At 48.2% G+C, this 26,617-nt stretch overlaps 1 protein-coding gene and 1 non-coding gene across 2 annotated transcripts in view; both read right to left on the reverse strand.

The window, feature by feature from the left end:
* TMEM132B (transmembrane protein 132B) overlaps positions 1-26,617 on the reverse strand; it is a 384,514-nt gene that overhangs the window by 40,042 nt on the left and 317,855 nt on the right. The window lies entirely within an intron of this gene.
* Positions 18,367-18,433, reverse strand: TRNAT-AGU (transfer RNA threonine (anticodon AGU)). The gene has a single exon. It is a non-coding gene; the product is annotated as a tRNA-Thr (tRNA).

Consider the following 26,617-nt stretch of genomic DNA (forward strand, 5'->3'; position numbering starts at 1 on the left):
CCTCCTTTGAACAAGCTGTGCTGTAACCCACCCACCCCCACCCAGAGTTCTTGCTACCTTTCAACTCCACATTAAAAAGCACCAAGCTAAAGGGAAGAACGCCATGGAAAACAGAAACGTTTCAGGTTTTTTCTAACGATAAAAAGACAATTGTGGGAGCTTAGAGGGGGGTGCAATGATCCATGAATGCACAATGCGCATTTGAAAACCTGCCACGTGGAATGAAGGGCGCATGGCTCAGGAAATTACTAAGCATCGTGCAAGCTGTGCAAGAGTTTCTGCTTCCAATGCAGTGTTTAATTTGGAGGGGGGGGCCCGTCGGCGGGCAGAATGTTGGGTGGAGGGGAGGAGGGGGGGTCACTCTGTGTCCTCTGATCAGCAATATACCATAACTCCTGCTTAGAACTTTATTTATGGAAATGTATACAGGTATACAAGGAGGCATGGTATAGCCCGGGGGTGACCAAACTGTGGCTCAGGAGCCACATGTGGCTTTCACCCATATTGTGTGGCTCCTGAAGCCCCTGCCACCCCATTGGCTGGCTTGGAGAAGGCATTTGTTTCTTAAATCACTTCTCCAAGCCTAGCCAGCTGGTGTCTTGGAGAATGCACTGAACGTTAAAGTTGCTTTCTTTCCACCTCTCTCTCCCTCCCCATCTGTTTGCTTTCCTCCCTCCCTCCCTCTCTCCCTCCCTGTCTTGTGGGCGGCTCGCAAGCATCTGACATTCATGCCTTGCGGCTCTCAAACACTGGATGTTTATTCTATGTGGCTCTTATGCTAAGCACGTTTGGCCACCTCTGGTATAGCCCAAGGGTGGCTGAACTTGCTTAATGTAAGAGTCACATAGAATAAACATAAGATGTTTGGGAGCCGCAAGGCATGAACATCAGAGGAAGGAAGGAAGGAAGGAAGGAAGGAAGGAAGGAAGGAAGGAAGGAAGGAAGGAAGGAAGGAAGGAAGGAAGGAAGGAAGGGAGGGAGGGAGGGAAGAAGGAAAATAGATGGGGAGAGAGAGAGAGGTGGAAAGAAAGCAACTTTAAGTTTAAATGCATCCTCCAAGCTGCTGGCTGGCAGTGATTTAAAGAGAGAAATGCCTTCTCCCATCTGGCCGATGGGGTGGGGGGTGGGGTTCGAGAGTTGCACAATATGTGTGAAAGAGCCACGTGTGGCTCCCAAGCCACCGTTTGGCCATCCCTGGCATAGCCCAATCTCACCAGATCGCAAAAGCTAAGCAGGGTTGGCTCTCGAAAGAGAGACCACCAAGGGAGGCTCTGCGGAGGAAGGCACGAGTTGGTTGCCACTTGACAGCACATACAGACTTTATAGTTCATCAAGAAGCTAGGGGAGGGAAGACAGCACTGGTATCTCGTGAGATTTCAGGAGATAAGCAGGACCAGTGCTTGCATGGGGAAACCGCGGAGGACAACTCTGCAGAGGAAGGAGATGGCAAACCAACTCTGCTTCTCTCTTGCCTTGAAAGCCTGTTGCTGGGGTCACCAGAAGTTGGTCACGTCCATGGCCGGCAGGTGGGAGTAGGCCATGCAGGCTGCTGCCTAAGGCGCTGCATGGCCTACGGGGAGCTGCTAGCTGGCCCACACCGCCTCTTTCCCCCACGCGAGACTCAGGCGGAGGAAAGAAGCGGCTCAGCCTCGCTCTCTGGCTGCCTCTTCATTGTGGAGGGAAGAGACTGTGCTGCAACCCCTCCTCCCTTTTAACCTTCCACCACCACCACGGGGGGCACAGTTGGGGTCTCGATGTAGCCAATCCTCCAAGAGCTTATAGGGCTCTTATTACAAGGCCTACTGTCAGCTCCAGAAGGATGGGCTACATCAGGGGGTGTGGCCTAATCAGGGGTGGAATTCTAGCAGGAGCTCTTTTGCATAATAGGCCACACACCCCTGAGGTAGCCAATCCTCCAAGAGCTTATAGGGGTCTTATTACAGGGCCTACTGTCAGCTCCAGAAGGATGCGCTACATCAGGGGGTGTGGCCTAATCAGGGGTGGAATTCTAGCAGGAGCTCTTTTGCATAATAGGCCACACACCCCTGAGGTAGCCAATCCTCCAAGAGCTTATAGGGCTCTTATTACAGGGCCTACTGTCAGCTCCAGAAGGATGGGCTACATCAGGGGGTGTGGCCTAATCAGGGGTGGAATTCTAGCAGGAGCACTTTTGCATATTAGGCCACACACCCCTGATGTAGCCAATCCTCCAAGAGCTTATAGGGCTCTTCGTACAGGGCCTACTGTAAGCTCCAGGAAGGTTGGCTACATCAGAGATGTGTGGCCTAATATGCAATAATTTTCCTGCGCCAAAAAAAGTCCTGGTCAAGTCTCAGCTGGCTTATGGTGATCCTGTAGGGTTGTCAGTGAGTGTTCAGGGAAGACACCTTCCTCAGACCTCAATTTGGGGTTTGCAAACTGAGGAGCCCAGACTTTGGCTCAGGTTCAGGCCAACACATCCGTAGACTCAGTCCGGGGAGCCCAGGTCTTTTTTTGTAGCAGGAACTCCTTTGCATATTAAGCCACACACCCTTGATGTAGCCAGTCCTCCAAGAGCTTAAAGTAGGCCCTGTACTAAGAGCCCTGTAAGCTCCAGGAGGATTGGCTACATCAGGGGTGTGTGGCCTTATATGCGAAGGAGTTCCAGTTTGGTTTAGTGGTTAAGTGTGCGGACTCTTATCTGGGAGAACTGGGTTTGATTCCCCGCTCCTCCACTTGCAGCTGCTGGAATGGCTTTGGGTCAGCCATAGCACTCGCAAGAGTTGTCCTTGAAAGGGCAGCTGCTGGGAGAGTCCTCTCAGGGTGTCTGTTGTGGGGGAAGAAGATAAAGGAGATTGTAAGCTGCTCTGAATCTCTGATTCAGAGAGAAGGGCGGAGTATAAATCTGTAGTCTTCTTGTTCTTCTTCTTCCTGCTATAAAAAAAGGCCTGTAAAGGCCACTCAGCTTAGCTTGTTCCAGGGCAATTTACTCTACCCCATCTACTCCTAGGGCTGGATCCAGCCCTTGGGCTGATACTTAGTGAAGCCTTCTATAGACCATTGCTTAACATCATAAGAACATAAGAGAAGACATGTTGGATCAAGCCAATGGCCCATCCAGTCCAACACTCTGTGTCACGTAAGAACATAAGAGAAGCCATGTTGGATCAGGCCAGTTGCCCATCCAGTCCAACACTCTGTGTCACATAAGAACATAAGAGAAGCCATGTTGGATCAGGCCAGTGGCCCATCCACTCCAACACTCTGTCTCACATAAGAACATAAGAGAAGCCATGCTGGATCAGGCCAGTGGCCCATCCAGTCCAACACTCTGTGTCACATAAGAACATAAGAGAAGCCATGTTGGATCAGGCCAGTTGCCCATCCAGTCCAACACTCTGTGTCACACAGTGGCCAAAAAAACAAAGTGCCATCAGGAGGTCCACCAGTTGGACTAGAAGCCCTCCCGCTGTGCCCCCCTCACGCACAAGAATACAGAGCATCACTGCCCCAGGCAGTTCCAACAATATGTATAATGTATGTATATCATCACAACGTATATCCTAACTATGTATATTATCTTCATGCGCTAAGTCACGGCCTGTCCGTCAAAGGCAGTCGATACCACTGGTGTTTCCTGACGGGGAGTGAGAAATTGCTGGAGGGGAGGGGGAAGAAGGGCTGATCTGGTAACAGTTGACAATGGGTTGCAAATCCGGGCTTCAACCCTAGTCCTACGGAGAGCTAAAGAGGATCAAAGGTATTTGCATCCCATTTACGGAAGCCACCGCTGATACCCGAGCAAGTATTTGATCCTCAACTTTCTGAAGATTAAGCCTTACTGAAAATCGTTAGCTTAAGCAAACATCCGTACGCCTCGTATTTAATGGCTGGTGTCCCGTCTGGGATTAAGCATTGTTGATCCAGAGAATCCCCCCTCCGACAGGGCTGGCACTCTTCCCATCGATTCTAATTGCAAACAGCCTTTCATTAGGTGAAGCTGGCGCAGATGTTGGGTCTACGAGAAACAAAGATGCTTATTTTGCGCACGCATCTTTTATTCCCTCCCCCTGCCCCGATCCCCCATGTCACGGGGAATGAAAGACCGACATGGCCCCTCTAGCGTGGGTATCAAGTGTTTTGATGGTGTTGCTATAGGATCGCTGGGTTCCCATTTCCATCTGTTATGAGATTCTGCAGATGGACCAGTCTGGGCAACCTTCAGTGTGGAGGTGAGGTGTGTGTCAAACTTCAGGACCCCAGTCCCCCACATAAATGCATGAAGCTGCCTTATACTGAATCAGACTTTTGGTCTATCGAGGTCAATGCCACCTACTCAGACTGGCTGTGGCCCTCCAGGGTTTCAGGCAGAGGTCTTTCACATCATCTATATCACTTGAGCCTTTTTAACTGGAGGTGCTTTTAATTGAAACCTTCTGCATGCCAAGCAGATGCTCAATCGCTGAGCCACTGGCCCAGGGGTGGCCAAACTTGCTTAACGTAAGAGTCACACAGAATAAATGCCTGAAAGCCACAAGACAGGGAGGGAGGGAGGGAGAAAGGGGAGGGGAGATGATAGACAGACAGGCAGGCAGATGATAGATAGATAGATAGATAGATAGATAGATAGATAGATAGATAGATAGATAGATAGATAGATAGATAGACAGACAGACAGACAGACAGATAGATGATAGATAGATAGATAGATAGATAGATAGATAGATAGATAGATAGATAGATAGATAGATAGATAGATAGATAGATAGATAGATAGATAGATAGATAGATAGATAGATGGGGCAGGGAGAGGTGGAAAGAAATCAAGACATTCTCCAAGCCACCGGCTGGCTTGGCTTGGCGAAGTGATTTAAAGAGACAAATGCCTTCTCCAAGCCAGCTGATGGGGCTGTGGGGGCTTCAAGAGCCACAGTTTGGCCACCTTGCACTGGCCCCTCCCCCTTACTGGAGGGAATAATCAGATTACTTCTGAATGTGGCAGTTCCTTTCGATCATGACCCTTCGTTGCCGCTGACAGACCCATCATCTCTGAATCTGTCTTATTTATTTATTTATTTATTTTACTGCAAACTGAAATTAATTATTTTGTTTATTTTAACCTGTTGCGCACAACCCTGAGCTCTTTGGGGAAGGGCGGTCTATAAATTTGATAAATAATAAACAATAGCAATTTAATGCTTTCTATGCCTGTGGCCCTCACTACGTCGTCTGGTGTCATTAAACTGAGGCGGGGGGGAGCAACAAAAACCCAAAACATAAGAAAAACTCTGCTGGATCAGACCAGTGGTCCATCTAATCCAGCATCTCATTTCACGCAGTGGCCACCCAGTTCCTCTGGAGGCCCAACGACAGGACACTCTGTGTCACATAAGAACATAAGAGAAGCCATGTTGGATCAGGCCAGTGGCCCCTCCACTCCAACACTCTGTTTCACATAAGAACATAAGAGAAGCCATGTTGGATCAGGCCAGTGGCCCCTCCACTCCAACACTCTGTGTCACATAAGAACATAAGAGAAGCCATGCTGGATCAGGCCAGTGGCCCATCCAATCCAACACTCTGTGTCACATAAGAACATAAGAGAAGCCATGTTGGATCAGGCCAGTGGCCCCTCCACTCCAACACTCTGTGTCACATAAGAACATAAGAGAAGCCATGCTGGATCAGGCCAGTGGCCCATCCAATCCAACACTCTGTGTCACATAAGAACATAAGAGAAGCCATGTTGGATCACGCCAGTGGCCCCTCCACTCCAACACTCTGTGTCACATAAGAACATAAGAGAAGCCATGCTGGATCAGGCCAGTGGCCCATCCAATCCAACACTCTGTGTCACATAATCCAACACTCTGTGACCCACTCAGCCTGGAGGAAGTCGACAGAATCCTCTCTGCTGCTCGCCCGACAACATGTGATCTGGACCCTTGCCCCTCCTGGCTGATTAAATCTTGCCAAGGGGAGCTTAGATGCCCTTTACGGGACATCATAAATAGATCCCTTTTAGAGGGGCATTTTCCAACACCTCTGAAAGAGGCTTTGGTCCGCCCTCTCCTGAAAAAAGCTACAGCAGACCCGGCCGAATTGGCGAACTACCGGCCGGTGTCCAATTTACCGTTCTTAGGTAAAATTATTGAGAGGGCCGTGGCGTTGCAGCTACAGGGGTTTCTGGATGACGCTTCTGTCTTAGACCCATGTCAGTCTGGTTTCCGGCCGGGCCATGGGACGGAGACGGTGCTGGTCGCCTTAGTAGATGACCTCCAACGGCAACTGGATCGGGGCGGCGTTGCGGTACTGATGCTGTTAGATCTGTCGGCTGCATTTGATACAGTCGACCATCGGCTACTGACGCGCCGCCTCGCCGACATTGGGGTCGAGGGGTTGGCCTTGCAATGGCTTTCCTCCTTTCTCCTAGGTCGGGGACAGAGGGTGGCTATCGGGAGCGAGCGGTCCCGGAGGCGCACACTGGATTGTGGGGTGCCCCAGGGAGCAGTTCTCTCCCCGATGCTGTTTAACATCTATATGCGCCCCCTTGCCCAGATTGCCCGGCGGTTTGGGCTGGGTTGTCATCAATATGCAGATGACACCCAGCTCTATCTACTAATGGATGGCTGGCCCGGCCCCGCTCCAGGGAATCTCGACCGGGCATTACAGGCTGTAGCGACATGGCTCAGGCTGAGTGGGCTGAAGTTGAACCCAGCGAAGACAGAGGTCCTATGCGTGGGTCGCGGCGCTCTGGGAAGGGAAATAGCTCTCCCGGCCTTCGATGGTGCGCCATTGAAAGCAGCGCGCCAGGTAAAGAGTCTGGGTGTTTTACTGGAGCCTTCATTATCGATGGAGGCCCAGATAGCAGCCACTGCCAAGTCAGCATTCTTCCATCTGAGGCGGGCAAGGCAGTTGGCCCCTTTCCTTGAGCGCCGCGACCTCGCAACAGTGATCCACGCAACGGTCACCTCAAGACTAGACTACTGTAATGCCCTCTACTTGGGGCTACCTCTGTGCCGGACCCGGAAATTGCAGCTAGTGCAGAACGCGGCGGCCAGGCTGTTGTTGGGACTCCCGAAACGGGAGCATATATGGCCGGGACTACGTGAACTGCACTGGCTGCCGATTATATACCGGGTCCAGTACAAAGTGTTGGTCGTTACCTTTAAAGCCTTATATGGCCGAGGACCTGCCTACCTGAGGGACCGTCTTTCCCCATATGAACCCCAGAGAGCACTGAGGTCAACGGGGAAAAACTTAATGACTATCCCTGGGCCGAAGGAAGTTAAATATCAGAGCACCAGAATACGGGCCTTTTCGATCGCGGCCCCTACCCTATGGAACCGACTCCCCGAGGAGGTGCGGGCCCTGCGGAGCCTTGAACAGTTCCGCAGGGCCTGCAAGACCATCCTTTTTAAATCAGCATATTCGGACTGCTAAGAAAAATGGTAATTAAAGATCCGCCAATGCGGTCCAAAGATCTATACCGCAGTATAATTGTATCTACTAGACTGGTTTTAATTTAATGTTTTAATGTTTTATTGTTCTATAATGTAATTCTAATGTTTTATTTATTATGGTGTGTTTTTATGGATTGCTGTTAGCCGCCCTGAGCCTGCCAAGGTGGGGGAGGGCGGGATATAAATGAAATTAATAAAAATAAAAAATAAAAAAAACATAAGAACATAAGAGAAGCCATGTTGGATCAGGCCAGTGGCCCATCCAGTCCAACACTGTGTCACATAAGAACATAAGAGAAGCCATGTTGGATCAGGCCAATGGCCCCTCCAGTCCAACACTCTGTGTCACATAAGAACGTAAGAGAAGCCATGTTGGATTAGGCCAGTGGCCCATCCAATCCAACACTCTGTGTCACATAAGAACATAAGAGAAGCCATGCTGGATCAGGCCAGTGGCCCATCCAATCCAACACTCTGTGTCACATAAGAACATAAGAGAAGCCATGTTGGATCAGGCCAGTGGCCCCTCCACTCCAACACTCTGTGTCACATAAGAACATAAGAGAAGCCATGCTGGATCAGGCCAGTGGCCCATCCAATCCAACACTCTGTGTCACATAAGAACATAAGAGAAGCCATGTTGGATCACGCCAGTGGCCCCTCCACTCCAACACTCTGTGTCACATAAGAACATAAGAGAAGCCATGCTGGATCAGGCCAGTGGCCCATCCAATCCAACACTCTGTGTCACATAAGAACATAAGAGAAGCCATGTTGGATCAGGCCAGTGGCCCATCCAGTCCAACACTGTGTCACATAAGAACATAAGAGAAGCCATGTTGGATCAGGCCAATGGCCCCTCCAGTCCAACACTCTGTGTCACATAAGAACGTAAGAGAAGCCATATTGGATCAGGCCAATGGCCCATCCAATCCAACATTCTGTGTCACACAGTGGCCAAAAAACCCAGGCACCATCAGGAGGTGCATCAGCAGGGCCAGGACACTAGAAATCCCCCCTAATGCACCCTCCCCCCTACAAGCACCAAGAATACAGAGCATCACTTGCCCCAGGCAGAGAGTTCCAATAATATGCTGTGGCTAATAGCCACTGATGGACCTCTGCTTCACATGTTTATCCAATCCCCTCTTGAAGGTGTCTATGCTTACAGCCACCACCACCTCCTGTGGCAGTGAATTCCATGTGTTAATCACTCTTTGGGTGAAGAAGGACTTCCGAGGCCTTACCCTGAAGTTGCCTCCTGGCACTGGGACGCAGAGGGTGAGTACCTCTGAACGTGGAGGTTCTCTTTAGTCATCATGGCTAGTAGCCATTGATAGACTTATCCTCTGTCCTGACCAGATAGCCCAGGCAGGGCCAATTTCATCAGATCTCGGAAGCTAAGCAGGGTTGACTCTGGTTCGTACTTGGATGGGGGACTGTCGAAATACCAAGTCAGGAGGGCATGAGCAGGCTTTATTCAGCCACCTCTCTGAATATCCTCCAGGCCCCCAGTAGGGGTCAGCCACCAGTGATCAACATGATTTCCGCATGCACATGCGCATGCACAAACACACACACACACACAAAATACAAAAATACCCAAAAAATAGACTTATCCTCCATGAATCTACCCACAAAATTATTGTGCAGTAAAAAAAAAAAAAGGTAAAGGTAGTCCCTTGTGCAAGCACCAGTCCTTTTCGACTCGGATGACGTTGCTTTCACAACGTTTTCACGGCAGACTTTTTACAGGGTGGTTTGCCATTGCCTTCCCCAGTCGTCTACACATTCCCCCCAGCATGCTGGGTGCTCATTTGACCGACCTCGGAAGGATGGAAGGCGGAGTCAACCTCGAGCCGGCTACCTGAACCCAGCTTCCGCCGGGATCGAACTCAGGTCGTGAGCAGAGGGCTCCCGACTGCAGTACTGCAGCTTTACCACTCTGCGCCACGGGGCTTTTTATTGTGCTGTGCTCACAGATTAATGGAGTGTGTTGATTACGAGTCAAAATAGTAAAAGATTCAAGGAAATGTTCCTGACGTGTAAGTTCCTACAGAGAGACACTGGGGGGGGGGGGGGGAGTTTTATGGAAGTCAGTCTGGTCTGGTCCCCCCTCCCCAGATGCAGTCTGGCTCAGTTCACATTGAGTTGATAAATCTGTGTTTGACCTTGTACCTCTTCAGCATGTGAACACCCCTGGCTCTAAAGATCACTTCTTCCAACACTTCTTGTTGGTCTGTTTACCAACACAACTCTATCAAAACCTCATGTTTTATGCAAGCCCAGACACGGTCCTATTGACTTGACTTGACTTGAAAGAAAACCACTCTTAAAAGCAGAGAGCTTGGCTGCGGGAGTTGTCCGCTGCCTTCCCCCCATTGCTCTTGCCTAACGTTCCTAGACCGTGACGGCGATATGGATTGGGTTTTAGGTCGCTAATTTTTCAAGCGGATGGGCTTCGATTCGTCGGCACACCTACCGTCAGGCTGATTGACGGTGGAAAGCCATCTCCTTCTGGCACGAGATGCATCTTCACCAAGAGATCTTCCGGCTGGCTTTGGCTTGATACACTTCGCTTCCACCAAGGAAACAAAGCACGCGGGGATTATTGATCCGACGCGGGGGAGTGGAGATCTGGATCTATCCCGAACTCTTGAGGATATAATTAAAACTTTGTTGCCTCTCCTCCGAAATGTTGCTTGGGACTGCCACACGGGGCAAAGCGACATGGTTTCGTTTTCTTTCAAAAAGGTTTCAATCTCACAAGCCTGGGAATCCATCTTGGGTGAGAGGCGAAGGGCTGCAGCTCAGTGGCAGAGCAGCTGCTTGGCGTGCAGAAGGTCCCAGGTTCAGTCCCCACCATCTCCCATTGAAACGACCAGATTGTAGGTGATGTGAAAGATGGATGCCTGAGACCTTGGATAGCTGCTGTCTGTCTGAATAGAGGAGACGGACCTTGACAGATCAGTGGTTTGATTCCCGTGTAAGCAGGGCTTTTTTTTGTAGCAGGGACGCCTTTGCATATTAGGCTACACCCCCCTGATGTAACCAATCCTCCTAGAGCTTACAGTTGGCCCCGTGAGAACAGCCTTGTAAGCTCTTGGAGGATTGGCTACATGGGGGTGTGTGGCCTAATATGCAAAGGAGGTTCTGCTACAAAAAAAAAAAAGCCCTGTAAGGCAGCTTCATGCACGATCAAATTTTCTTCTTCCCAGTCACAGGGTGCAACTCACAGAGCTGGTTGACACACATGTTCCAACTCTAATGTGGCTCCTGATCTCCTACTTTGCCATAATCTAGGCCAGGGGTGGCCAACGGTAGCTCTCCAGATTGTTTTTGCCTACAACTCCCATCAGCCCCAGCCAGCATGGCTAATGGCTAGGGCTGATGGGAGTTGTAGGCAAAAAAACATCTGGAGAGCTACCGTTGGCCACCCCTGATCTAGGCCTCTGTATAAGACCTCTTACAATACAAGACCTCATGGGCACTCAATGAAATTGCTGAGCAGTCGGGTTAGAACGGATAAAAGGAAGTCCTTCACCCAAAGGGTGATTAATACATGGAATTCACTGCCACAGGAGGTGGCAGTGGCTACAAGCATAGCAAGCTTAAAGAGACTGGATAAACATATGGAGCAGAGGTCCACCAGTGGCTATTAGCCACAGGGTATTGATGGCACTCTCTGTCTGGGGCAAGTGATGCTCTGTATTCTTGGTCCTTGGGAGGGGCAACAGTGGGAGGGCTTCTAGGAGAGCCAGTTTGGTGTAGTGGTTAAGTGTGCGGACTCTTATCTGGGAGAACCGGGTTTGATTCCCCACTCCTCCACTTGCACCTGCTGGAATGGCCTTGGGTCAGCCATAGCTCTGGCAGAGGTTGTCCTCGAAAGGGCAGCTGCTGTGAGAGCCCTCTCCAGCCCCACCCACCTCACAGGGTGTCTGTTGTGGGGGAGGAAGGTAAAGGAGATTGTGAGCCGCTCTGAGACTCTTCGGAGTGGCGGGCGGGATATAAATCCAATATCTTCTTCTTCTTCTTCTTCTAGTGTCCTGGCCCCACTGATGGACCTCCTGATGGCACCTGGGTTTTTTGGCCCCTGTGTGACACAGAGTGTTGGACTGGATGGGCCACTGGCCTGATCCAACATGACTTCTCTTACGTTCTTATAGATGGAACTCTCTGTCTGGGGCAGGTGATGCTCTGCATTCTTGGTGCTTGGGGGGGGGACAGTGGGAGGGCTTCTAGTGTCCTGGCCCTGCTGATGGACCTCCTGATGGCACCTGGGTTTTTTGGCCCCTGTGTGACACAGAGTGTTGGACTGGATGGGCCACTGGCCTGATCCAACATGACTTCTCTTATGTACTCTCTGATCATTTTAACTGGAGATGTTGGGGATTGAACTTGGAATCTTCTGCATGTCAAGTGATGCTCTACCACTGAACCATGGCCCCTCCAATGTACTGAAGATCCATCTCCAGAAATTCTTTTGGCAACTAGCATCCTGTCTTTGCCATTTCTGTCATTTCTAAAACAGAGGCAGCCACAGGGATACCAGGAGACTTCCAGAACAATTGGAGGGCCCATCTCAGAACCAGAAGGCCCAAATTACATTACCATGACTGATGCTCAGAATATTTTCATATTGAAATTATCTGTGGAAGAAGGTCTCAGATTCTATTGATTTAAAATATTTAAGAATGAAAGGACATAAGAAGAGCCCTGCTGGGTCAGACGGATGGTCCATCTAATCCAGCATTCCTGTGAGAGCCAGTTTGGTGTAGTGGTTAAGTGTGCGGACTCTTATCTGGGAGAAACAGGTTTGATTCCCCACTCCTCCACTTGCACCTGCTGGAATGGCCTTGGGTCAGCCATATCTCTCGCAGAGTTGTCCTTGAAAGGGCAGCTGCTGCAAGAGCTCTCTCAGCCCCACCCACCTCACAGTGTGTCTGTTGTGGGGGGTAAGGTAAAGGAGATTGTGATCGCTCTGAGACTCTTGAGATTCAGATTACAGGGTGGGATATTGTTGTGAGCTGCCCTGAGACACTTCGGTGAGAAGGGCGAGATATAAGTCTAAATATAAATAAATAAAATAAATATAAATCATAGAATCATAGAGTTGGAAGGGACCTCCAGGGTCATCTAGTTCAACCCCCTGCACAATGCAGGAAACCCACAAACACCTACCCCAAATTCACAGGATCTTCATTGCTGTCAGATGGCCATCTAGCCTCTGTTTAAAAATCTCCAAGGAAGGAGAACCCATCACCTCCCGAGGAAGCCTGTTCCACTGAGGAACCGCTCTAACGGTCAGGAAGTACTTCTTTATGTTGAGCTGGAAACTCTTTTGATTTAATTTCAACCCGATGGTTCTGGTCCTACCTTCTGGGGCCACAGAAAACAATTCCACACCCTCCTGTGGATGACAGCCCTTCAAGTACTTGAAGATGGGGATCCTATCACCTCTCAGCCGCCTCCTCTCCAGGCTAAACATCCCCAGCTCCATTAACCTTTCTTCACAGGACTTGGTCTCCAGACCCCTCACCATCTTCGTCACCCTCCTCTGGACCCGTTCCAGCTTGTCTATATGCTTCTTAAAATGTGGTAAAATCCAATATCATCATCATCATCATCATCATGACACCCTCTGATAGCAAATCACACGCCCTGCGCAAAGTAGAATCCCACATTTGAATCACTCTCTCTGTAAAGTTTGTACGGCGCCTCACTGTATCCACTCTTGTATTTACTCTTGAGGTGGTTCGCAGTACAAGAGATGCAATTTGTAACGGTGACTGAGAAACAAACCCCCGAAAGCAAGCCAACAATTTAAAACTGCTACATCAATAAGAACCAGAGAGATTACAACAATAAAGCTAGGACACTGGGGAGGAGAACCAATCAATAGTGGGATTACCCCCCTAATTAAAATCTTTTTTTCCAATAAAAAAAGGCTTAGCTTGTATTGTGTCCCCCCCCCCAATAATAGGGTGCTTCCTGCCATCCGCTTCCATGCGCCTTTATGTCAGCAAAACTATTTTTTCTTGAAATTGCAGGACCTCATAAGCCTTACAGTATCCAAACAGATATTTCCTCTTGCGCTGGATATGAAGCAAAAACTGCAACCATAATCAAAGATTTGAGTTTTATTTTATAAACTATAGTTCTGGATCAAAACTACTGTATACAACCACTTTAATATCAATTAGAATCATCGAATCATAGAGTTGGAAAGGACCTCCAGGGTCACCTAGTCCAACCCCCTGAACAATGCAGGAAACTCACAAACACCTCCCCCTTAATTCACAGGATCTTCATCGCTGTCAGATGGCCATCCAGCCTCTGTTTAAAAACCTCCAAGGAAGGAGAGCCCACTGCCTCCCCAGGAAGCCTGTTCCACTGAGGAACTGCTCTGTCAGGAAGTTCTTCCTAATGTCGAGCCGGAAACTCTTTTGATTTAATTTCGACCCATTGGTTTTAGTTCTACCTTTTGGGGCCACAGAAAACAATTCCACACCATTCTCTATAGGACAGCCCTTCAAGTACTTGAAGATGGTGATCCTATCACCTCTCAGCCACCTCCTCTCCAGGCTAAACATCCCCAGCTCCTTCAACCTTTCTTCATAGGACTTGAGCTCCAGACCCCTCACTATCTTCGTCGCTCTCCTCTGGACCTGTTCCAGCTTGTCTATATTCTTCTTAAAATGTGGTGCACAAAACTGAACACAATACTCCAGGTGAAGTCTTACTAGAGCAGAGTAAAACAATACAATTACTTCACATGATCTGGACACTATACTTCTGTTGATAAAGCCCAAAATTACATTTGCCTTTTTAGCCACCACATCACACCATTGACTCATGTTCAGCATACGGTGTACTAAGACCCCAAGATCCTTTTTGCACATACTACTGATAAGAAAAGTCTCCCTCATCCTATAACCATGCATTGGGTTTTTCCTACCTAAATGCAGAACTTTACATTTATCCCTGTTAAAAATCATTGTATTGGTTTTAGCTCAGTTTTCCAGCCTGTCAAGATCATCCTGTTTCTGCTTCTGCCTTCTACTGCATTCGCAACCCCTCCCAATTTAGTATCATCGGCAAATTTAATAAGCATTCTCTCTATTCCCTCATCCAAATAACTTATAAAGATGCTGAACAAAACAGGTCCCAGAACAGATCTTTGAGGCACTCCACTTGTCACTCCTCTCCAAGAGGATGAAGAACCATTCACCAGCACTCTTTGGGTGTGATCTGTCAACCAGTCACAGATCCACCTAACAGTAACAGGATCCAAACCACATTTTAACAACTTTTCAACAAGGACACTATGTGGAACCTTATCAAAATTAAGCAGATCATAAAGAAACTCAACAAAACAACAATTACAGTTTCAACGTTCCTTAAGTAAGGAATAGCGCATTCGTAGCACGCATCTTATTCCTACGTATTTGGTTAAAAATACTTTTATACCATAATTTTTGCTGTGGGTATTTGTCAGTGTGCCAGGCTGCGTAGCTTGCCCAAGGATCCTTCTGCTCAAGGAACAGCATTAAATCTGAGAGTCTCTGCACCCATGGTGCTCTGTCCAAGGTCCTGAATGCTTTTTAGATCAGTGTCTCCAAAGCTGTTTGTGAAGTAAGAGCCCCGTGGCCCATAGTGTTAAAGCTGCAGTACTGCAGTCCTAAGCTCTGCTCATGACCAGAGTTCGATCCCTGGTGGAAGCTGGGTTTTCAGCTAGCCGGCTCAAGGTTGACTCAGCCTTCCATCCTTCCGAGGTCGGTTAAACGAGCACCCAGCTTGCTGGGGGGGAAGTGGAGATGACTGGGGAAGGCAATGGCAAACCACCCCGTAAAAAAGTCTGCCATGAAAACTTTGTGAAAGCAACGTCACCCCAGAGTCGCAAACGACTGGTGCTTGCACAGGGGACCTTTCCTTTCCTTCCAAAGCTGTGGGTTGAAAGCCCCAAAGGGGGTCGCAGAAGCCTTGAAAGTGGGTCACAGGTGAGTTCTCCCTAATGGCTGTTCCTGTCCTTTGCATCCTTCTCTTGCTCTTCTCCTTGCCAGCTTCTCACATTCTCATCTCCCCAACCTTCTTTGTGACAATAGTGAAGGAGGGGAAAGCCATCCAGAAACCGGCAATTTGGTAGCAGCTGAAGGGGGGAGGGACAGTAGGTGTGTGCATGCATGGACTCTGTTCAGCTGAAGGAAGGGGAAAGTAGATGTATGCAATGTTCTCTCTAAGCCAAGGATGTCATACATGTAGCCTGGGGGGCAAATCAGGCCCTTAGAGGGTTCCTATCAGGCCTCCAAGCAACTGGCTGTCATCTGCTTCCTTCCTCTTTTTTGCTTCCTTCTGCATCACAGCTTGCTTTACCAGGCTTGCTCAATCACACAGGAGCTACAAAGCATTTTCTCCATTGGCAGAGGCTTCTCCCTTGGGGAGGAAGGGGAGAAGGGAGAGCTTTGCCAGGCTCTCTCAATCGCACAGCAGAGCTACTGAGCTAAGCCTCTCTGTCTTCTACTGGCTGACGCTCTTCCCCCTCCTGGTCCTCTGGGGAGGGAGGGAAAGAATACACGAAGCTTCCTTTGCCCAGTTCCCTGGATCCCATGGGAGAGATACAAAGAAAGTACCTTTAAGACCAATGAGTGCTAATGGTTTAAGCATGCCTTATTTTGATTTTTTAAAAAATCTTTTAATTTTGTTTAAAATAAGAACATAAGAGAAGTCATGTTGGATCAGGCCAATGGCCCATCCAGTCCAACACTCTGTAACACAGTGGCGAAAAAACCCAAGTGCCATCAGGAGGTCCATCAGTGGGGTAGAAGCCCTCCCACTGTGCCCCCTCCAAAGCACCAAGAATACAGAGCATCACTGCTCCAGACATCATTGATCCAACAATACTCTGTGGCTAGTAGCCACTGATGGACCTCTGCTCCATATGCTTATCCAATCCCTCTTGAAGCCGTCTATGCTTGTAGCCACCACCACCTCCTGTAGCAGTGAATCTTCTAATTGCATTTGTCTGTGTCCTTTATAAAATTTATATATCTGTGACCTAATCTTAAATAGGTACATCAATCTTATCATAGTGGGATCAGATCGAAAATTGATCTCTAAAATTTATTGTTGGTTATTAGGATTGAAAATGCAGGATGAAGGTGTGAGCTGGATTAAATGGCTGCAGGAATTTGGTTATAATATTGAATTAACTGGATGGGAGAAAATACGGAGGAAAAATTTAAAATTGACTAAATCCTCTCTCTTTTAAGAAAATGTATACAAGATGGCATACCGTTGGTATTATACTCCCGAAAAGCTTTCTAGAGCTTTCCCAAACACTTCTGATAAATGTTGGAAATGTGGTAAAGTCAAAGGAACGTTATACCACATGTGGTGGAAATGCGAACTGGCTAAAAAATATTGGGTGCAAATTTCTCTCTGGATTCAAAAGATATTAAAGATGCCAATTTCGCATGTACCGGAACTATATTTATTAAATGTATGCAGAATGTCGATGTCCAAGGCAGCGAAAAAGTTACTGCTTCATAGTGTTACAGTAGCGAGAATAGTGTATGCCAAATACTGGAAGTTGTCTCAAATACCAAATAGGGAGGAATTCATGTTGAAACTGCTGGAAGCAGCTGAAATGGATTTGTTAACCAATAGGTGGAGAGGAGGGAATGTGGAGGAATGCAAGGAAACCTGGAATCCGTTGTATGAATGGGCAAAGAAATTGGGTTTTGAATTGATAAGGTAATATATGTGTTGTAGGTTTAGTCCTTTTGCTCCATTAGATGTTATGTTTAGAATAAGAAATTTGTATGTCTATTTCCTTTTGTTGGTTTTGTTTGCTGTGTGTTACGTATGTTTTTAATAAAAAGAAAAGGAGGTCCTTTATAAAATTTATATATCTGTTACCTAATCTTAAATAGGTACACACATTGCCTGGCCTGACATGGCCCGGCCCCACAAAGTCTCATTTATGTCAGATCTGGCCATTTTTAATGTATTTTTATTTATTTATTTTGGGGATTTATGGTCTGACATTTCCCATAATGGGCTCAGGGCAGACTACAACATCATAGAACTATTAAAAATCCAACAATAAAACAGTTAAAACCAGCAGATAAGACAGCGCGGATGGTGTAAGCACGTTTTACAGGTTAGGACAAGGATGTCATAGGTGTCCTAGATGTCAGAAATGCCGGCCCAGTCTCTAGCAGTCAGGACGGTAAGTCGGTGCAGGGAGGCCAATTAGATGGTGTAATCAATAAAATGAAATGAGGACGCCCGCTTGCCTCAGCCAAAAGCCTGGCGGAATAGCTCCATTTTACAGGCCCTATGGAATGGTAGTAAATCTGATAGGGCCTGAATCTCCATGGGGAGCTGATTCCACCAGGTGGGGGCCAGGGCTGAAAAGGCTCTTGTGCTGCTCGAGTCAAGCCATCATAACAAATAGTTCGACACCCCTGCTCTAAACTGGTAAATCCCAGACTCTTTAGCCTTTCCTCATAGGGAAGGTGCTCCAACTTCTTAATCATCTCAATTGCCCTCCTCTGTACTTTCCCCAGCTCCATGATGATGTCCTTTTTGGAGATACAGTGACCAGAAGTGTACACAGTATTTCCCAAAAAGGCTTCAGTGGGACTTGTATCAGAAAGTCTGTGGACCGGGTACCAGTACTGGTCCGTGGCCTGTTAGCAACTGGGCCGTGAATTGTATAATTATTTCATTATATATTACAACGTAGTAAAGAAGAAGAAGAAGAAGACAATGACATTGGATTTATATCATATGAAGCTGCTTTATACTGAATCAGACTCTTGGTCCATCAAAGTCAATATTGTCTACTCAGACTGGCAGCAGCTCTCCAGGGTCTCAAGCTGAGGTTTTTCACGCCTATTTGCCTGGACCCTTTTTTAGTTGGAGATGCCAGGGATTGAACCTGGGACCTTCTGCTTACTAAGCAGATGCTCTACCCCTGAGCCACCGTCCCTCCCTATCCTGCCCTCCACTCCAAATTTCAGAGTCTCAGAGTGGCTCACAATCTTCTTTACTTTCCTCTCCCACAACAGACACCTTGTGAGGTGGATGGGGCTGAGAGAGCTCTTCCAGAAGCTGCCCTTTCAAGGACAATTCTTGCGAGAGCTATGGCTGACACAAGGCCATTCCAGCAGCTGCAAGTGGAGGAGTGAGGAATCAAACCTGATTCTCCCAGATAAGAGAGCTATCGCTGACCCAAGGCCATTCCAGCAGCTGCAAGTAGAAGAGTGAGGAATCAAACCCGGTTCTCCCAGATAAGAGTCCGCACACTTAACCACCATGCCAAGCTAATAGAAATAAAGTGCACAATTGTATCATCCCAAAACCATTGACCTCACCCCACCCCGAGCCCTTGAAAAATTGTCTTCCACAAAACTGGTCCCTGGAGCCGAAAAGGTTGGGGACCGCTGCCCTTGGGGATCTAAGAGAATGCAACTGTCTGGAAAGGTGTATTGCTTTAGCAACGAGTCTCCGAATTCCTTTTTGAAGCATCCCGAGACAGAAGGCTCTCTTACAAGACTAAGAAGGCCAATTCTGGCAACCGCACAGTTTTCCTCAAGGGAAAAGAAACACGAAGCAGCTCAGCAGCAACATAAGGAGATGAAACCGGCCCCGCTGTTAAGTTTGGAGAGGAACAGAAGGCTTTTCCCCAAATGGGTATAACTGCAAGACTCCACCCAACGTTCCTTAGCAATGGGAAGGAGGGGAAATGCCACTTGACAAACGGCAGCCCCGAACCATTTTCCTTTGCGGATGCAAAAATGTGCAGGACCCGCAGCTTAAGTTCTTCCTTTCATTTAGAAAACCGACACAAATAAATCACAAACAGACCGCAGGATGAACTTGCAATATTGGCTCATCGCTATGCTACAAAATCATTAATGTTGTCAACAGCCAGAGAGGCAAGGGGAGAAGTAAGGCTGAGCCAACATCCCATGAGCCATTTGTTGTTTTTTAAATCAAAAGCAGAATTTTAAGGATCCTGAAACGTTCTCCAAAAGGCCACCCTCCAAAAAACGGACCTTTACTGCACCATTTCACTCATTTTTCACACCCATTTTCTTCTCACTTTGTTTTGGGGCCTTCTCTTGCACATTCATCATGGTATTCGGTCATCTAGCCAATCAGGGATCCTTTGGCCCAGGATAGTCACATTTTCTTCCATTCTAAGCAATGCTTCCTGCCCTCATTCTGTGCGAGAAAGTTTCCACCAGGCTCCCCTCTCCCCTTTTTAACCAGACCTTTTGCCTCTTGGAGACTCCCTGATCCAACCAATCAGGGGCCTTATAACTAATGTGATGACACCATGGTACCATGTAGCCAGCTAGCTTTTCTTTCAATCAAAGCAATGTCCCCACACCTTATTTGGAATGGGAGACTATCCATGCTACCCTAAAAATGCTTTCCTGCGGGGCTTTTTTTGTAGCAGGAGCTCCTTTGCATATTAGGCCACACACCCCTAATGTAGCCAATCCTCCTGGAGCTTACAAAGCTCTTAGTACAGGGCCTACTGTAAGCTATAGGAGAATTGCCTACATCAGGGGTGTGTGGCCTAATATGCAAATGAATTCCTGCTACAAAAAAGCCCTGCTTTCCTGGGAGTAAGCCCTACTGAATAGACTTGATTTTGATTTTGAGCAGACCTCCTTAGATCTATATTTTTGTTAAATGTTGGAGGCCCATCAGATGATCACCAAGAAGAAGAAGAAGAAGATATTGGATTTATATCCCGCCCTCCACTCCGAAGAGTCTCAGAGCGGCTCACAATCTCCTTTACCTTCCTCCCCCACAACAGTCACCCTGTGAGGTGGGTGGGGCTGGAGAGGGCTCTCACAGCAGCTGCCCTTTCAAGGACAACCTCTGCCAGAGCTATGGCTGACCCAAGGCCATTCCAGGAGCTGCAAGTGGAGGAGTGGGGAATCAAACCCGGTTCTCCCAGATAAGAGTCCGCACACTTAACCACTACACCAAACCAGCTCTCCGCAGAAGAAGACTGCAGAAGACTGGAATGACCCAAGGCCATTCCAGCAGGTGCAAGTGGAGGAGTGGGGAATCAAACCCGGTTCTCCCAGATAAGAGTCCGCACACTTAACCACTACACCAAACCGGCTCTCTGCAGAAGAAGACTGCAGATTTTTATACCCCGCCCTTCTCTCTGAATCAGAGACTCAGAGCGACTTACAATCTCCTATATCTTCTCCCCGCCACAATAGACACCCTGTGAGATGGGTGGGGCTGAGAGGGCTCTACCCAGCAGCTGCCCTTTCAAGGACAACTCCTGCAATAGCTATGGATAACCCAAAGCCATTCCAGCAGTTGCAAGTTAAGGCGTGGGGAATCAAACCCGGTTCTCCCAGATTTTCCAGAGTCCGCACACTTAACCACTACATCAAACTGGCTCTCTGGAAAAAACAAGTTTTGTCACAGAGTTCCATTTTCCATAAAACTTTCCTGTCATTCAGTCTTGGGTAGTGAAACAACTAGCTTGCTCTTGGGAAAGGGCTTGGTGGATGCGTCTTAATTTAGCCCTTTCCATTTGGATACAATACATACACTTGAGTCCTCGGAAAGAGATGCCCTGAATGCACATAATTGAACAATTTTCCGATCTGGGGCTAAAAAGATATTTCGTTCAAACACTCTGCCAGATGAATCACTGCCTGGGATAGAGGACTGGAGCAGGCTTTTTAAGATCAGACGCTTTAGAAAGGCAAGGAAAAAGCTGGCAGTTATGCCTCGGCAGAAGAGAGGAGTGAATCAAGGGAGGGGGAGAAGAGAAGGAAGAGTCCATGCAACTCCCAACTCCCCCCCTTCAGTGTATAAGAAAGAGGCAAAGAAATGTAAACAAGTCCTTTGTCTCTTTTGGGGTTTTTTTATAACCTTTCAAGAAAAAGCAAACAACTAAATAAATGGCACAGGCACAAAGGCAGCGCTAAGGGAGAAAAGGAAACAAAAAGCACTTCCTTGGAAAACAGTCTATGGATTTAATCAGAATCTGATGATGGGAAATAAGAACAGCGGGAAGGGACAGCTTAGCCCTACTGGTGAAATGTAGCTGAAAGGGAAGTCTTCCCACCAATCATGTGGTCCAATTTGCACCTAAAAGAGGTTATCCATCTATATCTATGTGTGTTCTAAGTGCTGCCAAGTTGCAGCTGACTTATGGCAAACCCAAGGAAGGGCTCTGTATTCTGGGTGCTGGGGTGGGGGGTAAAGTGGAAGGGCTTCTAGCCCCAATTGTGAACCTCCTGATGGCACTTGGGGTTGTTGTTTTTTTGCCACTGTGTGACACAGAGTGTCGGACTGGATGGGCCACTGGCCTGATCCAACATGGCTTCTCTTGTGTTCTTATGTGACACAAAGTGTTGGACTGGATGAGCCACTGGCCTGATCCAACACGGTTGCTCTTATGTGACACAGAGCGTTGGACTGGATGGGCCATTGGTCTGATCCAACATGGCTTCTCTTATGTTCTTATGTGACACAGAGTGTTGGACTGGATGGGCCACTGGTCTGATCCAACATGGCTTCTCATGTTCTTATGTGACACAGAGTGTTGGACTGGATGGGCCATTGGCCTGACCCAACATGGCTTCTCTTATGTTCTTATGTGACACAGAGTGTTGGACTGAATGGGCCATTGGCCTGATCCAACATGGCTTCTCTTATGTTCTTATGTGACACAGAGTGTTGGACTGGATGGGCCACTGGTCTGATCCAACATGGCTTCTCATGTTCTTATGTGACACAGAGTGTTGGACTGGATGGGCCATTGGCCTGATCCAACATGGCTTCTCTTATGTTCTTATGTGACACAGAGTGTTGGACTGGATGGGCCACTGGCCTGATCCAACATGGCTTCTCTTATGTCCTTATGTCCACATGCTGAAATATAGCTACTACTCCAAGTTTGCAAGTGCAGAAGAAAATATCCTCAGCTTAAACTGCAGCATCAATGCAGTACAGGATTAAACCCTGTGGAGGCCCCTAGGCAGTCAAAATTTTGGGGGCCCCCTTGCAAATTATCTCAGAGATGGAGTCACCGCCCTGCTGCCCGTCACCCCCGCTGCAGCCTGCAGGCACCTTCTCAAAAGCCCCTTTTGACAAAGCTGCGTGGGAGAGGCAGAAAGAGGCAAACTTGGCAACAACACTAGTAGCAAACTGGGCAGAGAGCGGCTCAGCTGCTGGCTCTGCATGCAGGTTCTGAGGACTGCAAGCAGGGAGGAAACTGAGGGGGAAAGCTGGCCCGAGGTCCCTAAAGGCGTGGGGGCCCATAGGCCAGTGCCTACTCGGCCTAATTGCTAATCCAGCCCTGCAATCAGCTAGCGATTTGAGTGTAGAATCTGCTGCCAGAAGACGTCACGACGGCCACAGGAGTAAACAGCTTTAAAAGGGGATTCAATAGATTCATGGAGGATAGGTTACTAATGGCTACTAACCATGGTGACTGAGGGGAAGCTCCACATTCAGAGGCACTCAACCCTGAATCCCAGAACCGGGACGAAACATCAGGGGGAAACCTCGTGCCCTGTGGTAGGCCCTCAAGAATGACTAGTCGGTCACTGTGTGAGACAGGATGCTGGACTAGATGGACCACTGGGCTGATCCAGCAGGGCTCTTCTTATGCCATGGTGACCTAGGGGAACCTCCACCATCAGAGGAATGGAATCCTCTTCTAATGTATCTTTCAGAGGATGACATCGTCCCCAAAAAACCCATATTATAAAAAGTTAATTTATTTTTAGAAGTCTTGCTTGTCTGTATTTCGTTTAGGTTAAATTGACTACTGACAGAGAGAGCACATGTTTAACTGCTATTATATAACTTGTATTATAACACCAAATATGCATGCATTGTTACTTTGTTAGATTTGTACTAGGACGAAATTGTCAATAAAACCCTTTTTCACTGGAGGGGGGGGGGGGGGGGAGAGGCACTGAATCCCAGAGCCAGGAGGCAACATCAGAGGAAGGCCTCAACCTGGAGAGCCAGTTTGGTGTAGTGGTTAAGTGGGCGGACTCTTATCTGGGAGAACCGGGTTTGATTCCCCACTCCTCCACTTGCAGCTGCTGGAATGGCCTTGGGTCAGCCATAGCTCTGACAGAGATTGTCCTTGAAAGGGCGGCTGCTGTAAGACTCTCTCAGCCCCACCCACCTCACAGGGTGTCTGTTGGGGGGGAAGGGAAAGGAGATTGTGAGCCGCTCTGAGACTGTTCGGAGTGGAAGGCGGGATATAAATCCAATATCTTCATCTACCTCACAGGGTGTCTGTTGTGGGGGAGGAAGGGAAAGGAGATTGTGAGCCGCTCTGAGACTCTTCGGAGTGGAGGGCGGGATATAAATCCAATATCTTCATCTACCTCACAGGGTGTCTGTTGTGGGGGAGGAAGGGAAAGGAGATTGTGAGCCGCTCTGAGACTCTTCGGAGTGGAGGGCGGGATATAAGTCCAATATCTTCATCTACCTCACAGGGTGTCTGTTGTGGGGGAGGAAGGGAAAGGAGATTGTGAGCCGCTCTGAGACTCTTCGGAGTGGAGGGCGGGATATAAATCCAATATCTTCATCTACCTCACAGGGTGTCTGTTGTGGGGGAGGAAAGGAAAGGAGATTGTGAGCCGCTCTGAGACTCTTCGGAGTGGAGGGCGGGATATAAATCCAATATCTTCATCTACCTCACAGGGTGTCTGTTGTGGGGGAGGAAGGGAAAGGAGATTGTGAGCCGCTCTGAGACTCTTTGGAGTGGAGGGCGGGATACAAATCCAATATCTTCTTCTTCTTCTATGCTCCATTGTTGTCCTTCCAAGAACTGTTTGGCCACTGTGTGGACATGAACATATGAACATATGAAGGTGCCTTATACTGAATCAGAACTTTGGTCCATCAAAGTCAGTATTGTCTTCTCAGACTGGCAGCGGCTCTCCAGGGTCTCAAGCTGAGGTTTTTCACACCTATTTGCCTGGACCCTTTTTTGGAGATGCCAGGGATTGAACCTGGGACCTTCTGCTTCCCAAGCAGATGCTCTACCACTGAGCCACCATCCCTCCCCTTGAGCCACCGTCCCTCCCCTTGAGCCACCGTCCCTCCTGTGTGAGACAGGATGCTGGACTAACCCCTTCTTGTCCAACAACTGGCTGGCCACCATGTGAGACAGGATTCAGTCCTAGATGGACTACCGGTCTGATCCAGCAGGGCTCTTCTGATGTTCTTATATTCTTGTAAAAAAAAATCTTGGACAAGAGATGGTGCGCCAAATAGAATTTTGGGGGTTTTGGGCGTGTCTCAAAGCAATTTCTCTCACTTCTATGCACCCAGGCAAATCACATTTGTGAGATGGGACCGTCTACTGTTGAGGGAGAAGCAAAAATCCCACACAGGTCAAGCCCTTTGGATACCACAAGATACTCCACGGAGCTCAGATGAAGTTAATAAATTCTGCACAGGTCTGAGTCTCCCTGACTCAAACAAAGAGATCAATAAGACTCAAAGAAATGTGAACATCCTCTTCATTAGAGCTTCCATTCACTCAAGAAGCCTAGTTTCCCAACGTGAGAATGCTCTTGAATCTCTCATTATTCCCCCATTCAAAAATAATTCCCTTCTCTTTAGAGTCATTAGAGAGTATTGGTTTTCTGACATTTAGCTCTTGACTCTTCTCTCTCTCTCTCGTATGCACACACCCCAGCACATAGAAAGGGGCCACAGCTCAGTGGTAGAACAACTGTTTTACAAACAAAAGGCTCCAGGTTCAATCCCTGGCATCTCATAAGAACAGAAGAAGAGCCCTGCTGGATCAGACGAGTGGTCTATCTAATCCAGCATCCTGCCTCACATGGAACTCAACCAGTTCCTCTCAATGGCCAACAATATGGTACAGAAGCCAAGACCTTCTCCTGATGTTGCCTCCTGGCACTGAGATTCAGACGCTAACTGCCTCTGAACACAGAGGTTCCCCAATGGCTAGTAGCCACTGATAGACCTGTCCTATGAGGAAAGGTTGAAGGAGCTGAGGATGTTTAGCCTGGAGAGGTGGCGGCTGAGAGGTGATATGATCACCATCTTCAAGTACTTGAAGGGCTGTCTTATAGAGGATGGTGTGGGATTGTTTTCTGTGGCCCCAGAAGGCAGGACCAGAACCAATGGGTTGAAATTAAATCAAAAGAGTTTCCGGCTCAACATTAGGAAGAACTTCCTGACCATTAGAGCGGTTCCTCAGTGGAACAGGCTTCCTCGGGAGGTGGGCTCTCCTTCCTGAGAGGTTTTTAAACTGAGGCTAGATGGCCGCAGTGAGGATCCTGTGAATTTAGGGGGAGGTATCTGTGAAATTCCTGCATTGTGCAGGGGGTTGGACTAGATGACCCTGGAGGTCCCTTCCAACTCTGTGATTCTATCATTCCTCCCTGAATCCAAAGAACGTAAGAGCCCTGCTGAATCAGACCTCTGGGTGTCCCATCTAGTCCAGCATCCTGTCTCACACAGTGGTCAGCCTGTTCCTCTTGATGGCAACTACAAGGCACAGAGGTCGAGACCTCTTGATGTTGCCTCTCGGCACTGGGATTCAGAGGTTGACTGCCTCTGAACGCGGAGGCTCCCCTCAGTCATCGGGGCTAGTAGCCACTGATAGATCTGCCCTCCATGAACCTAATTCCCTTTTAAAGCCGTCTGTCCTTATGGCCACCTCTACACCCTCTGACTGAGAATCCCACATTTTAATCACTCGCTGTGTAAAGAAGCAATTATTTTAATCCGTCCTGAAAGGGAGGGACAGTGGCTCAGTGGTAGAGCATCTGCTTGGGAAGCAGAAGGTCCCAGGTTCAATCCCTGGCATCTCCAAAAAAAGGTCCAGGCAAATAGGTGTGAAAAACCTCAGCTTGAGACCCTGGAGAGCCGCTGCCAGTCTGAGAAGACAATACTCTTTGATGGACCAAAGGTCTGATTCAGTATAAGGCAGCTTCGTATGTTCGAATGTTCATATGTATGTTCAATCTACTGCCCATCAGCTTCATTGGATGCCCTCAAGTTCTAGTATTGGGGGGTGGGGGGGTGAAAGTTAAAATGATCAGGCACTGGTTGTCTCCAGTTAAAAGAATCAGGTAGTGGTGGTAGAAAGTGCTGTCCAGTCACTGCTGACTTAT

This window comes from Heteronotia binoei, chromosome 11, assembly GCF_032191835.1.
Source record: "Heteronotia binoei isolate CCM8104 ecotype False Entrance Well chromosome 11, APGP_CSIRO_Hbin_v1, whole genome shotgun sequence".
NCBI classification, from domain to species: domain Eukaryota; kingdom Metazoa; phylum Chordata; class Lepidosauria; order Squamata; family Gekkonidae; genus Heteronotia; species Heteronotia binoei.